Source organism: Candoia aspera, chromosome 3, assembly GCF_035149785.1.
Source record: "Candoia aspera isolate rCanAsp1 chromosome 3, rCanAsp1.hap2, whole genome shotgun sequence".
In the NCBI taxonomy this organism is placed as follows: Eukaryota; Metazoa; Chordata; class Lepidosauria; order Squamata; family Boidae; genus Candoia; species Candoia aspera.
Genome location: NC_086155.1, coordinates 154,317,922 through 154,334,588, shown reverse-complemented (window position 1 = coordinate 154,334,588; position 16,667 = coordinate 154,317,922).

The window sequence follows — 16,667 nt, the reverse complement described above, 5'->3', positions numbered from 1 at the left end:
GAGTCCCCAGATTTAAAACTAAATCCTTATTTTACTTTATCCTCCCTCTTCTTCCCTTCACTTGAAGCCCTCTAGGGAAATAAAGTTGTTGGGCATAACTGTAACTCCACTCTACAACAGTTTTTTTCAACCTGAAGCAACTTTAAGATGTGTGGACTTCAACTCCCAGAAGCTGGCTAGGGAATTGTGGGAGTTGAAGTCCACACATCTTAAAGTTGCTCAGGCTGAGAAACACTACAGCATACCCAATTCTTTTAAAAGTGAAAGGAAAGGGGGGAAATGCCTGAATTGCTCCCAGTAAGGTTGAGTTTAAAAAAACAGAGGAAGGAAGCAGAACACATGAAGGAAAAGTGAAAGGGAGCACAAGGAAGGGTAGATTGGAGGAGAAGAAAAAAAACTGAGGGGGGGGGGCACCCAAAACTGTGTGGAACAGCTCCTAGCAGTTATCTTGCCCAGATGCCCATTATGCCAATTTCACTGATGGTGATCCTCAGAAGAACCACACAGGGCCCTGTTGGGATCTCAGTATATACCCAGGAAGATGCCCCAGAAACCAATGTGTCCGTTGACAATTCTGAATAATAATAACAATAATAATAATAATAATAATAATAATATAATAATATAATAATATAGTATTTCCTCCCAACTCATTTCTTACACAAGGTGAACACTCAGTGCTATGATTGCTTGGCTATTATGGTCCTGCTCTGGAAGGTGGAGTAAGCCTAACAGACCTAAAGGAGCTCCTACAATAGAGAGCAGTAGCAATTGCTTACCTTGCATGCCTGGACCTAGTTTAATCTGGCATTAAATAAAAGTAGCTAGATAATATGCTCTTCTGCCATCTCTGTCTCTTATACACATACACAAGAGACAGATATTTAAGAGTAGCTTGTATGTAATAGTAGAATAATGAGGAGGAGGAGTTGTTGTAAGGAGCAGCTGTCTTTACATATAGACATTCAGCATTAATTGACTTCAGTGAAAGTAGAGCAGGTATTTTCAAGGTCAAAAACGGGGCTATGAAAATTGTTTTGTCTGATTATCTGAGCAGCATTACAGTATAAAGCATGTAGGCTGGAAGGCAGATGCTGTTTATAGAACTAGTGGCTGCCATGGGAGTAAGTGATACAGTGGGTGGGAAAAAAAATCAGCATTATTACAGTATCCCCCCTCCCCCCCATAAATAAATAAATATAGCTGTCTTGAGGGGGACATTCTAGTCAATAAAAAGACAGGATATTTAAGATACAATTTTAAGCCAGGTAGCATACCCACTTAATGAAAGTCATTGTGGACCACAGCTGTGCAGATATGTATTACAATATGCTGTTCATCTGATAGATCACTATGGAAGTTCACAATCTTAATGCTCCAATATTTAATTATAGCTGAGCATCTGAGAACTTGTGTTTCTTAATTGGGTTGATCCAAAGTTCAGTTACATAAAAGGCCTGTTTTAATGTTAGGCATTGTATTTTTTCCCTTTGAGCTCTTTATGTGCTAAGTACATCATTCAATGTATATTCATGGGTCCTTTTTCAGAACTGGGTAGTTCCCACTATTGTAATTTCTTCACAATAACTTAATTGAATGCCTCCATTCATAAATCTTTCTTGGATTTAACGGAGAAAATATGCAGATGTTGTATTTTTGCATTCAAGGAGCTATTTGCACATGCACCCAATATCAGATCTTCTTCACTGATCACCGTCATAGTATCTGAATTGCTGTTGTTGAATTCTAAATTTAGTTTGTCAAGAACATTTCAAATTATATACCAGTATTTCCTCATGTGATAGCAAGAATAGAACAGAGACTAGTCTGATTAGCAAATCTAACAGGATTTGAAATGGTTATCTGATTATTCCATCAAACGGTTTAGATGAGTAAGCTTTTGAAGAGGTGCTTTTTCTTTTTCTTTTGGCTGAAAGACAAATTTGGCTGCACAATAGACCAATCAGATGAAAGTGTTGAAACAATGAACACTGAACTTGCTCATGGCCAGAACATGCACATTTTTTTATCTTCTCTCTTCTCTTATGTTAATAAAGTTCTAGCCTCAACTAGTGGTTCAGACTGCTTGAGGGCAAATTGCATGTTATAAAAACAGATTTCAACCGCATCTTTCAATCCACTGAGTGCACATTCTTGGAAATGTGGAGTTAGATTATAGTCTGTTTAGAATTCTGCTACAAAGCTTTCTCAGCCTCTAAAGAAGGTATCTGCTATCCTATCTCTGCCAGGAGCATATTTTCAATTCAAGCAGAATTCCAAAGTACTCTAGCCATTATATTGTCTGTTACTATTTTTTTTTAGTTATGAAATTTTCAGCTCAGAATACAATGCTGCTCAATGCTTAAACTTGCATTTTAAAAAGTGTAGACATCAAACTCTATTGAATACATCTTCTTTTATTTCAACTGGCCTTCATGAATGGAGATATAATCAATACTCAGACTTTACTTTGGGGAAGAAAAAGATGTCAGGCCTTTGTCTTTTTAGTTCTGTGTTGACAAAGGAAAGGAAGAACACACTAGTAAGGCTGTTGACCATTCTGCTTTTAAGAAATATGTTTGCCTTACAAAAAATCCAAATACTGACCTGATTTTTGCTTTGCTTCCCTTAATTTATGTTTTGCTTCAACTGTGGTGCACATCTCCTTCACATAAAACTTGCACTGATTATTATTTTCTGCTTTTGTTCCCAGGGCATCTTCTCTAATCCCAATTCTGCAAATGTGCTTTCCACCCTCATAGTGGCTGGGTTCACACAACATGATATTTTTTTGTGAACTATAGTTTATTGGCCAAGTTATAATGGCTGGGTTCATACATAATGTTAAACAAAAGTATTCTATAAACATTTAAGATGTACTGTATATATATAAGATATATAATTAACTACCTTGTGAAAGATCTTAGCAAACGAAGTCTGTTATGTATTTTATAGCAAAAGGTTCATACATATACACTAAAGGCAATGCAAACTAAATTTTATTACATGGATTATTAATGCTTAAGAGAGTGAGAACTTAATTTATAGTTACTTTGCTTGTGGTGTATTAGAAGTCAGGATGTTACATTGGAGGCAGGAGTGCCCATGGGATGGAGGGTGTCAAAAATTCAAGATGGCAGCTGTGATCACACAGCTGAATTCCTGTACATTTTTTATATGGGTCATATTTAAGGGCAGGGTTTCAATTGTATGGCCACAGCCCTAATCACAACTGATTTGGAGGTGAAGTAAGTAGACAGATAGCTCTCTGGGATGAAAAAAAAATGTTTTTCAGCTGGGGAAATCTGAGCATCTGCAGACTGCCTTTTCTAATTCAGTTCCTCTGTAAGACAATTACAGAATTATAGGAATTGTACAATGAGATACCCATTTGATGAAAAGAGCATGAGTTCTTACATTGCAGATTTATAAACAGATTAATAGCAATCAGTAATGAATAAGTCTAGTTACATTATTGAGACACCCCCCTTAAAAGAGTTAATATCAGTTAGAAACTCTTTTTTATTGTGTTGCATATTACCAGGTGAAAGGAACATAATGCTCATCTTAAATGTGATGAAGATTTTTAAGAGTCATTGCATCATGTCAATCAAGCATTAGATTTAAACACAAGATAATCCAGTCATGATCCCTGAACAAGTCACTTTCTTGAGCAAATTGTGATGCTATCTTCAGCATAAGGCTGTTGGGAAGATAAAGTATGGTGAGCGATATTAATCCATGCATGCATTTTGATAGGGCAGGAAACAAAACAGTATTAGTAGTAACAAAACTTGCAAGAATATGTATTTGTTGGTGAATTAATGCATAGTCTGGAATGAAGCCAGATCGTCTTCTGTTATTTATCATTCCACAGATCTTTACACTGTCATTACCCACAAAGCTCATGGGGAAAGCAGAGTCAATATTTGAAAATGATTCCATCTTCCTGCCTAGTATTCAGTCCTTACACCAGGTCACCAGATTCTCAGTGGCCCTGGCCTTTGGCTATCTATGCTAAATTCCAAGTTGGTTTGTAACAAAGATCCCTTATCTATAATCTTATTGTGAATGAGGTGGCTGATCTGACATGTACTCTATAATTGAAAACTGGGTGGGCCCAAAGGGTGGTTTTCCTTCTTAGAAATTTGCCCACCTGAGTTTTTATATATATATGTAATTTTTATTGAAGAAATTTTTAACAAAGTAAAAAACATAAAAGAAAATAAAGAAAAATAGTAAATAGTGAACAAAGAAAAAGAAAAATGATTATAAAGAAGTGGCTTCCAATCTTCTTGACAGCAGCTATAAATGCATTTATATATTGCCCTCTCTAAATACATCATAATTTCCTTCTTTTTGAAAAAAAATACCATTTCTAATCTTCAAACCCATAAATCACAAGTTCATTTTTCTCTTTTTTCAGCAAAAAGTCCATAAGGAGTTTCCACTCACTGATGTAGCTGTTGATCTTTCTCTAATCAAACAAGTTAATTTTACCATCTCTGCTAGTTCTGTCATCTTCACCAACCATTCCTCCATTGTGGGTATTTCAGTCTTTCCATTTTTGCGCATATAATCATCTTGCAGCAGTAATCAGATATAAAAATAACCTTCATTGGCTCTTTTCTAATTGGCTGTCCATTAATCCCAGTAAGAAAACTTCTGGCTTCAATAGAATGTCAATCTTTAAAATCTTTGTATCATTATATGTATTTGAACCCAGAAATTTCTGGCTTTTTAAAAAGTCCACTGATCATGATAAAATGACCCTTCATGTTGTTCACACTTCCAACATAAAATTGAAGTACCTTTATACATTCTAGACAATTTTTTTGGAGTCATATACCAACAGTACATCATTTAATAAAAAATCTCTTTTAGATTATAACATAATGTAAATTTCAATCCTTTTTAGCCACATATTTTCCCACTGTTCCATCAATATATTGTGTCCAAAGTTCTTTGCCTATTTTATCATAGAGTCTTTCACTTGTTCTTCTTCCATTTCAAGTGTCAATAAAAGTTTATACAATTTAGCAATTACATGTTTATCTGAAATTTGCCCACCTGAGTTTTGAGTTTGGTACTGTGAACTCCAGGCAGGGAGGCTGGAGTAGCAGTTGTTATCCAGGCTTTCAGGCTTTAATGGCTTTCAGAGGTTTTGCAACATAGATAGCCAGATGTTAAATCCTGTGGTTGAAGTTGGGCTCTAGGGACCAGTTGGATTTTTTGCTACCGTACAGACCTCCCAGCTGCTCAGTGACACCCCTGCCTGAGATACTCACCTCTGTTGCCAAGTTGGCAGTAGAGTCTCCAAGACTGATTGTCCTAGGAGACTTTAACATGGACTTGTATGACATACAGTAAAGGGGGGCACACATAGTAGTCACACATTAGTTCTGATTTTTGTCACAGGTGGTTGTGATCTGATCTGAAGATTGAGCTCATTAACACTGGTCCTTTGTCTTGGTCACTCTTTGCTTGCTTTTTGGCTTGCTGGTGCTCCTCCTGCAAGGAGGCTGGATCTATTAGATTAGTCCATCCTAGGTGACTACTGGACCCTGAGAAATTTCAGAAGGAATTGTTTTTTTCCTCAGAATCTGGTGGGCAGTTTGACCAAGGCCTTACTCTTGGTCTGGAATGGGTATGCAATAAGGACCTTAGATTAGATTGCTCCTATGCAACATCTCTTTGTTTGTCAATGGTGTGTGTTGGGGGTTGGGGGTCCAAGTAGCTCTAGGAAATGAATCAGCAGATGGGATGCCTAGAGCATCAGTGGAGAAAAAAAGAGTGACTCTGAGCATGTGTTACAGCCCACATTAGGGATTACACTGTGGTGACAAGAACAGCAAAACATTTTTTTTCTGCTTTTCTTGTGTCCATAGATAACCAGCCAATGGTCCTGTTTAAACTGGCCCATTCCCTGCTGGGGAGAAAAAGGCCACAGGAATATCTACAGAGCTGCTATGAAATATTTTAGGCATCTGTCATATAAAATCACTAAGATCCACTCTGAGTTAGACTTCAAGTGGGCAAGTCTGGTAGAATTCATAGAATCACAGAATTATAGGGTTTTCTTGGAGGTCTTCATACCATCCCAGAAATGGCTGTCAAATTTTGCTTGAAAACCTCCAGTGACCTTCACTACTGAAGAAGGGAGGTTGTTACACTGCTTAATAATTCTCACAGTCAAGAAATTGTCTTATTTTTAGTCTCCTTCTATAATGCTTTCAGTCATTGGAACACATCTTACCCTGTGGAGAATAAATCTGCATCCTCTTCCCTGTGATAGTGCTTTGAGTATTGGTGAGTACTATCATGTGTCTCCTTAGCTTTCTTTTCTTTAGACTAAATGTAATTAGTTCCTTTTAACTATTTTGCATGCAGTTTAGCCTCCAAGCCCCTCACCATCTTTGTCCCTCTTCTCTGTACTTCTTACAGCTCCTCAGCATCCTTCTTGCATTTGGCGACCAGAACTGGGCACAGTATTCCAGGTGTAGTCTGACCAGCTCAGCACAAAGCAGAACTACTATTCCCATGATCTCAACACTGTACTAGTGTTGATGTAGTCCAAGAGTGCATTGGCTCTTTTGGTAGCTGTACCACACTGATGGTTCAAGCTTAATCTGTGGTCTATCAGGATCTAGATCTTTCTCACAAATACTACTGCTAGACAGGGACCATCTATCTTGTACCCATTAATCTGCTTTTTCCTCCCTACTAAGTATACAATCCTACATTTCTTACTATTGACTAGTATATTGTTGGATAGGCCCAATTGTAATGATATGTGGGAATGACCCTGGGAGACAGGACAAAGACCCACAGCCTAGGCAATGGTCTGAGAAGAGGCAGCTCAGTCCCCATGTAGGGGAAAAGCATGGGCAGTGTTTCAGAAGGGACCCTCCCTAGTTCTCCAGAGACTAAAAAGAAAGGAAGGGAGAAATAGGATTAGTTCATCTAGGTGTGCTTCTTGTCTGGACTACATCACAAGGCTGACACCAATATTCAAGCTTTATCAAGATTCTTTCGAACCACAGCCTATCTTCTGAGGTGTTAGAAATCCCACCCCCTCGCCACCAGCTTTATGTTGTCTGCAAATTTGATAAGCCTCCCTTCTATCCCCTTGGACAAGTCTGACTTGTCCTATTATCTGGGAAGTATTTGATACTGTGACTCCTGAGGAACTGGACAGTGTCCTTAGAATTGTTAACCCTATCCAAGACTCTCCTGGTCGGTTAAGGCCTCCCAGGAGGTGACATGTGTTTGGGTCCATGCAGTGGTGAATTCATCTTTGAGTGAGGGAGTAGCTATGCCTGCCTTGAAGAATTCAGTGCCCTTTCCTCAAGAAGCTGTTGGTGGACCCAGTGGTTCTCTACAATCTTTATCTACTGTCCAAACTTCCCTTTCTAGGAAAGGTTGTTCAAAAGATATTCTGAATAGAGTTGCACTTCTCCAGACAGAAGTGGTATGCAATTTTGGTTTTTTCCTGGACTCACAGTTCCTGCTTGAAAAGTGGGTTGCAGCTGTGGCCAGGAAGGCCTTTGCATAGCTTTGTGCCCTTCCTTGACCAGGAGGGCTTTTCTCCATTGTTCACATCTTAGTCACCTAACACTTAGACTATTGCAATGTATTTTAGATGGGCTGCCCTTGAAAACAACTCAAAAGCTACAGCTGGTCCAGAATGCAGTGATGTGAGTGGTTATAATAGGGCTTTGGTAGTCCCACATAACACCTCTGCTACAGGAGCTTCACTGATTACCACTGGGGGAAAGGGGTGGTAATATAAATCTAATAAATGAAATAAATAAATAAATAAATAAACCTCCAAGTGCAATTCAAGTTGCTGGTTGCTATCTACAAAGCCCTTCATGGCCTAGGGTCTGACTGTCTGAATAACCAGATTTCTCCCATTGTTTCTGCCCATTCCACTCATGACGGAGTGGGCTTGCTTTGTTTCCCATCTTTTAAGCAATGCCATCTGATGGGCTACCTACCCTTGGGAACAACATTCTCCCATAGGTTTGAACACCCCTGATCCTGCTTTTCTGGCTTTTTTCCCAGGCCATGGCCTAGGTTGGCACTTATGTCCACCCGGATTAAGCTATGTTAGGTTTCTCCGTAGTTCATGTCTGTTTCCCTGTTCTGATCACTTGTTATTTATTTTTGGTCTAATATATTGTGGTTTGCTTTTTATTTGTTTGCTGCCCAGAGTTTCTGTTGAGCTGGCTGGCCTTAGAAATCTAAATTATAAATAAATAAATATAAATAAAAAGTCAGCAATGCTTTTATGTTTCTATTGTTTAATCAGCAGTTCTCAAAATAACTAAAAGCATTTTCCAGATAAAATGAACAGATGTGCTGTCTTGTGATTAATAAAATATAGCCAACCTTCATCCCTACAAATTGTGCAATTTTTAGTGAATGTAGTTTGCAAGAAACCTTTAATATATATTTAGAGAAAATGTGGGGGGTATGCTTTGGCTGAACTTGAAAAAAATGGTAAGCAGGTTTTTTAAGTACTTGGGAGATAATATTATTACTACTCCCAGTTAGTACTTGCAAGACCACACACACACACATCTCTGGGATGATGATGATTGTTATTATTATTATTTAAATTTATTGTAGCCTCTCAACTCCAGTGGACTCTGGGCAGCATACAAAGCCAAAAAAAACAAACAAACATAAAAACAGAGAAAACCTAAAACCACACAGACAGTCTTGACTAAAATGATCTAAAAACAATACAAAATGAACAAAACAAAGCACAACAAAACAACACCCCCTGCCAAAACCCCTCCAACAACAATACATTAACCCCAGGTCTGGGACCAAAGCCAGGTTTTAAGAGCTTTCTAGAATCCTAGGAGAGAAGGTGCTGGCCTTATCTTGGAGGGGATATAGTCTAGGCTATGAATAGTAATAATAATAACAACAATAACAACAACCACCACCACCTAACCTAGACTACATCCCAAGAAGAAATGGGGAGAAGGAGGCAACTTTGGTAAAGCATGTTCACACTGTTACCAGGAGTCAAGCTCAACTTTTCTATTTATCTACCTACCTACTTACCACAAGATTGTAATTTACACAGCCTTACTCTGCTACCTATTTTTTACCTCTGAATAATGCATCACTATGCTGGCAAGGCCAAATAGTCACATACAGACTCATCTACATACATGTACTTTCATGGGACTATCGTTACAGAATAATATTTGATGAGATTCAGGTATAGGAAAATACTAAGAATTGAAAAACAGAGGGCCATGATGCTTCTATATTATCTATGAGCTACCAGATCTAGGATGCAAAAATCCAGCTGACCATAAATAGCACCAAAGAGTTAAGACATTTTTCTGTATATCAGCTGTTGCCCAGAGAAGCCCAGATCTTGTAGTCCGAACTATCAAAAGTTGCTTAACTGTCCATTAAACTTTGGTATCTAGATATGAGACAGATATGAGACTTCCTTCTATAAGAAGGTTTGTAAGATGTGTTTCATCTCACCCAGATAGTTAAAAATCATAACCACTATTATTTTAATAATCTGTTTCCTTCTTGTTAGCTCCAATCTGAAGCTATTGAGAAGGAAACAGAAGGCTTATCTCCTTCTCTCTTCTTTGTAAAATAGAGATGTAGTAGCTTTAACCATCAAAGAACATTTGGATTCACTTTTAAATTATCTTCCTTTTGAAGGTCAGTCATGTACTAGAAGGCACCAAGATGGTCCTTCTACAAGTTTTATTTTGTTGACCTAAATGAGTAATCTGATCCTTGACATTTACTGTTCCAATGCCAATTAAGTATTACAGAGAATTTCAGAAAGCACAAGAAAGTGAGATATTTATAACAAGTAGACAAAACACAAATAATGTGCAAAACTGACATGAGGTAAGACTATGAAGTGCAGCAAATATCCAGGATGGCTTATTTACAACTGAAAATTCTCATTGGTACACTATTAACTTGGAGGTACTAAATTTATGACAGTTTAGGAATGAATAAAACTGAGGAATGGAGATTGAATATATTAACTGTATTTCATAAGAATATATATAAAACCAACTTTCTTCTAGATCACAGATGCATAAAAGAATTCATGACTAATTAGAGTTCAATTGTTAGAAGAAACTAGAAGTCTTTAAGTCTTGCCTCTCTGCATTATTTAAATAGATTTTTTCCCCTTCTGATTTCTTCCACTTATACTTAATTTGAAAGTAAAGACTTTCTCAAGTCATACGTGACTCCTGCTGATGACACAGACACACATACTGTATATAGTTTTCTTAATGAAGAACTGGTTTGCCATTGCTTTATTCTAGGATTCCCCCCCCCCCCCCACAGTTTCTCAGTTTAGGTTGGGATCTCTGGCAGTTTCCCCCCAAGGACTAACCAGCTTCAACTCTGCCTAGCTTTCTGAGATCAACCAAGATCAGCTATCAGCTGTCACCTCTGTAGGTGTCTTTTATTCATTTTTTCCTTATTTTTGTTTGCACTTCTGGCCAATTCATTTTAGTATTTTATTTTCTTAAAATATGGATTGATGTCATCATCCCAAAGCTATGAACAATGGCTTATCTTTACTCCTTACTTGCTATTAATAGCTTGATAAAGTTATTAGTTCAAGAGTGTTCACACTTGGAATGTACAGTATATGCTTGTCATGGCATTGATAAGGTTTGTACACTATTTTTTGTCCCCTGTATTTATACAAATAGTATGATCATAACAGAAACAATTCCATACCAAGATAACAGTTTTGTATAAGCTTTTTTTCAGTGCCATCACAAATTAGATCTATTGAATCTATTGATGACTGGATATAGGCTAACCATACTTTTATAAAATATATGAAATGCAACATTAAAAGGCAGTATGGTCTTTTAAATCAATATATGCTTGAAAATATGGAACATAGCCCTTAGTTAAGTAAACAGTGTAAACATATTTTTAAAGATAATATAAATAGCATTTTATCATTATTAGACATGGAGAGAGCTGTTGATGTCATGAAAATAAGGGAGAGAAATAAAGTCAGCAGCTTCATGCTCAAAAATGTTTTCGTATTTGTTAATCCATATGGTTCTGAAGCTTTTGTGCACATCCATCTTCTAAGATTTTTCATATGACTATCTATTCCATATAGTCAGAGTGCCTACATAAGTCCCACAAGAGACTTATCTCCCACTAATATTTCATCTTTAGTTTGGTTGGCAGTGGGAGAACTTCACATATAATGTTCTATTTCCATATAATCACTTGACTCAAGCCAATGTTAAACTTTTCACCTGCTCAAGCTCTTCATTTTCAAACCGCACTGAGGGAGTTCAAAGCAATAACAAAATTGGCAGATGTCCCAATGTCATCAGTTGAGTAGGGAAAGGGAGGAGGAGAATTCAAGATGTTACACTACTGTGCAAAATGTCAGCAATTAAAATTAATTAAAACTCATTAAGAAACTCCCACTTTCAAGCTCCCCATCGGTATATATTTAATTTTGGCATCACGGCTATGGTCACCCTAGGCAGAGGTCATTAAACAGGTAGAAAGAAACCTGACCAAAAAAGGGCTTATTTACAATGTTTCCCTTTTTCTTTCTTTCTTTCTTTTTGGTGCAAAATTATTAATTATAAATTACTGAGGTGAGGTTTACTTTTCATGTCTGCTTAGCCAGTTGTTGTTACTATTATTCATATTTATATGGATGCCCATCTCACACAAAGCAACTCTGGGTGGCGTTCAACAATCATAAAGGTTTCATCTGGTTTCATCCACAATCATAAAAGAAAGCAGGAATGTTAAAGCTTCCTATCTTCCCTTGGTTACTTCCAACTCATTATCCCCATATACTTTGAAATCTGCTGTCTTCTTCACATGTTTGCCACTATTCCTGGAGTCTCCTGTGTGTTAGATGCTTGCTTTTTGCAACAGGAAGGCTGTTTCTCTCTCTCTCTCTCTCTCAAAAGCAACTCCCCATACTAATTAGCATCTGGAAAATCTGAATCAGGAGTTATCCAAGTAGCCTGGTCAAAGAGAACTCCCTGCTCTGAGAGAGAATTGACAACTTGTGGCCCTGAAAAGCCTTTAGTGTGCCCCATATTCCATCTAAACCTTGTTGCTGAATTGTAATTGTGATTGTGATAAAAGAGGGAAATTATACACACATGGCGATCAATCATGTTAACCATATTTAATTAAATTCATGAAACTTAATGTTGGTCCACCTGAAAAAAGTAGCATACTCTTTCTCTAAGACATGAAGGCTCTCTTAATTGGGGATAAGGATGGGAAACAGTGTTTCATTTCCACTTATAATTCTAGACTCATTCTGAAATGATGAAGTAGGAAAAAGCTTTCTGAATGATGTGGTGTTTTTATTTGGAAAGAAATGAAAATAACAAAAACCATTATAACTCTGTAAAAAGCCCTAGGTCCACCTCATATTAACGTGTCTAAAACCAATACTCTTTAACAAAGCAAATAGTACAGGGCAGCCATAGGAAAGATGGGATATTATTTTAGTTAGAAGAAAATTAATAATAATAATAATAATAATAATAATAATAATCTGTTATGCATTCAGATTGCATTGGATTCTAATTTTGATTGCACTACTTAATAGAAATAATTTGCTTTAAAATCCTTTCACTTTGGACTGAATGTCTAATCCTCTGGTAAGTCAATATACTGCTTCTTTAGAGGACAATACATGGAATTTCTAATTCTAATTGTGATGTTGATCCGACTTAACAATTGTTTCAAACGCTTTACCCAGAAAGATCGTGCAATTCAGAAGTTTGCCTTCAGATAAATGAGAATGTATCCAATTTTATAGTATACTTACTCATTTAATCTAAATATATTAATCAAAACAGTTGCATTTTGAAAACAGAGCCCATCCAAAACTAAAGATTTGAAAAACGAATGTTGGGTGAGCTAAGCCTGGAATTTATAGATTTATAGCAAGAGCTGCAACAGTGATATTATGCAGATACCATGATGCCAGTTGGCAAGGTTGAGTATCCCTGTCAGGGAGTACAGAGGCAATATTTTCTCTACCTCTGACCTCACTGGGTTGAAGAACAACTTTCCAATCCCTCAGTTCTAAGTTTACATGCCATCCAGGCCTCAAAGAAACCCTTTTCCATATCTCAGGTTCCAGGTCCCAACCTGGCATGCACAATAATCCCCTTTCACTTTCTTGGTTCCTCCAGATGGTCACTAAAGCCTTATCCTTATTTGTCCTGCTTTCACTGCCCCTTTAAAGAATGACCAACCCACCTCTTATAAAACTGGCTCCTAATATATTTCAGTTATATGAATAGTGTGGACTTGGCAAACAAACAGGGTGATTCTGAGCATGTGGCAAAAACATTCTACTCAGCCTCTGGATAAACTGCTAGAACAGCTAATAGTGAGTGTTGTTGGGAGTGAAGTTCTGGAGGGCTACAGTCTCCCAACCCTGCAATGTAGCAACTCATTAGAAGCAGAACAGCTGTACTACCTCAAGAAAAGAGCAGACTCTTAGGCATTAATCAGTGTGATATCCCTAAATCTTTCCTTGCTACTGACATAATAATAATAATAATAATAATAATAATAATAATAATAATAATAATAATAATAATACATGCTTCTCATGCCTGGCCCTAAGATTTTTGCCTTTGAAAACAGATATAGAGGCTGATGTCCAATATAGCTAATCCCACCAAATGTGGTAAATTGAGGATTCTGAAATGCAGATGATAAATTTTGAAGTCTGCAGGCAGGATGGGCCAAAGAAGATGGTCACTTCAGGTGTCTGTTGGACACTCTGGGCTTTCAGATGGTGCTCCGGAGACTGGTACCATTGAACACCCATTTATTTTATTTTATTTTATTTTATTTTATTTTATTTTATTTTATTTTATTTTATTTTATTTTATTTTATTTTATTTTATTTTATTTTATTTATTACTTTTTTACTTTACTTTACTTTACTTTACTTTATTATTTATTTTATTTATCAGATTTGTAAGGCCATCCAACTCTATAACAGATCTGGGTGTTGATCTCTGGAATTATGTCAGTGACTTGGGCACTGGATAGGATTGTTCATAAATGGTGTCTCCTTGCCCTGGGGGTTCCTTGGTATATTGAGAAGCACCAGGAGTTGAAGCAGATGAAGAGATGACTAAAGTGATGCTGGTAGAAGATGAGGATCAAGGATGACAGAGCATGGGTGTGAGCTCAGTTTCAAGCCTATAGTGGGGAGGGTGGCCAAAACATAAATAATGTTTTGCCATTATTGCATCTGCAGAATGCTGTAAAGCAACACTATTTAGAGTTTCCCAGATTTTGTTAGGAAAGCAAGGGCAGAAAGATTTAGTTTGTATTTTTGTGATGGTCTGCCCAGTCATTTAATGGATAAAATCATCCATACCAGCATAAAGCTGAGGTCTTCTATTGGTTCAGGGTGAGGTATCATCAGCACACCTTTGATAATTTGGACAAATGGGAAATATAGTAGAAGTCCTGATTGGTGCCTAGAGACTGCCAGGGTCTGGCAGGCTGATTCAACCCAAGCAAGAGGGGGTGACTGTTAATTTAGAAATCTACTGATTCTGGAATTATTCTAACTCTGTCTCTGGATGAGGTAGTGGTCCCCCTAAAAGAGCAGGCTCATAATCTGGTGCTTCTCTTGGACTCAGATGGAAGGAGGAGAAGGAGAAGGGTCTTTACTGAAGTCAATGACCAGTCCATAAAACGCATACATAAAACTGATATTGATTAACCAATTAGGTGAACAGACCAGATCCTACACATAATATGACAACATTTGGCACACTTAAGAAAATGGAATCATTTGAATCTGTAAGTAAACATTTTAAATAAAATTGGTCAAATTGGCCAGGATATTTAAATGGTGTGGAGTTAACAGGGGTGGAGGGTTTCAATGTAAAATGGACAGTATAATAAAACAAGTTTAGTGATTGCAATGACTCCTTCACCATATGGGCAAAGTCTGAAATTAAATGGGATTCCTTTGTATCTCCCCTCTAAAACTGCTGATGGAAACATGCTGCTTTCTAAGTAAAATCCTGAGCGCAATTCAAGTTTTAATTATTACCTATAAAATCTTATGGCTTGGGACCTGGGTATCTTTAAGCCCACCCATCTTGGGTGGACTCTGCTCTCCCAATGTGTATACAGATTGCCTGCAGCACTCCCCACATATTGAAACACTCCCACATACTCCTCCCTGGCAGGAAAATCAACCAACAGTCACTGTCCCAAATGTATGGCAGGCAGGGTTGGGGGATTCTTGATATACCCAACCCCTCATCAGCCATCCCTTTTAGGCTCTAGCCAGTTAGTTGGAACATTTTTCAGGTTTCTTTTTGACAGCTCAGGTTATTTACTTATTGCTGTAGGAATATCAGTTTCTGAATCTCCTGGAAGATTTAGTTGATATTCCCTTGGCAAAAATAGCTTGCTACCCTGAAGTTCTCTCCAAGTATCCCAGAGCTTCACTGGCCTTTCTCAACTTTGCTTTTGTGCTGAGCTACCCATCTTGGTGACCATTCAGCTGGCTTGTTCTGGCTTCCTCTATCCCATTTCTGTAGCCACTTACACTGATGTCACTCAGTTCCAGCCTAGTGGTCTTCTACCAGACTCCCATCCACAAGATGATGCCAGTCCACCTAGCCTCCTCACTCCATCTCACTGCCACCATCTGTGGGACCTGTTCCTATGGTGCTGCAGCCAGGACTTTGCTGTACCTATTTCCCCATGCCACCAATGGTTACTTACATGCTCTTACCTGATGTGACCTCCTAGGCAAGCCTCACAACCAGATTGGAAGCCAATCTTTATTAGGGGAGGGTAGAGCAGTAGATGATTACTTTTGGAAAATAGCTAATGGAAGTCTTCTCATGCAGGCTGGTTTGCTACTAGATAAGAATGAAACATAGCTTGGTCCCTCTTCCATCAGATTCAATAACAGTCTCATCTCCATGTCAATTTAATCCACAGGGGTACAGAGCCCAGTCTGCCAAGTAATTAAGCACTTTTGATAGCTCATGGTCAATATTTTTTTCTGCCATTGTCCCTAAAGCTCTACTTGTCTTGCTAGAGAAATCATTCAGAGTCTCTCTGGAAACACTTTGCAGTAAGCCTCATGTTTCAGGTTGCACTGGATTCTTAGTATTCCAAACTTCATCTGTTTAATCCTGAGTTGGGGACTATGTAATATGTTTTAAAAGTTATAGCTAAAAATATTCCTATGGATTGAACTTTTCAAAAACCAATATGTAATATCGACCCCTAGAAGAAGAAAAGTGTGACAGTGAAAGTCAGCTCTTGTGCATGATGCAGGAGGATAGCTGCTACATGAATTCTGCAGTCTTTTAAATACCAATAGTGCAATGGATATCCTGGAAAACCTACTTCCTTCACATTTAGATGCATCATAGGACTCATCCTTACTTCCTGATATCCACAGCATGAAAATGACTTACTAACAGCTTTAAAGGACATGTCCTTATAATATTATCTCATCCCCAGCAAACTCTGGAGGCAGCCTGAACTTATTGTTGTTGTTGTTTTAATTGTTCCACTATTAGACAATCTACAACACCTTGATGAAAATGCTGTTGATGATCTGCCCAGATGCT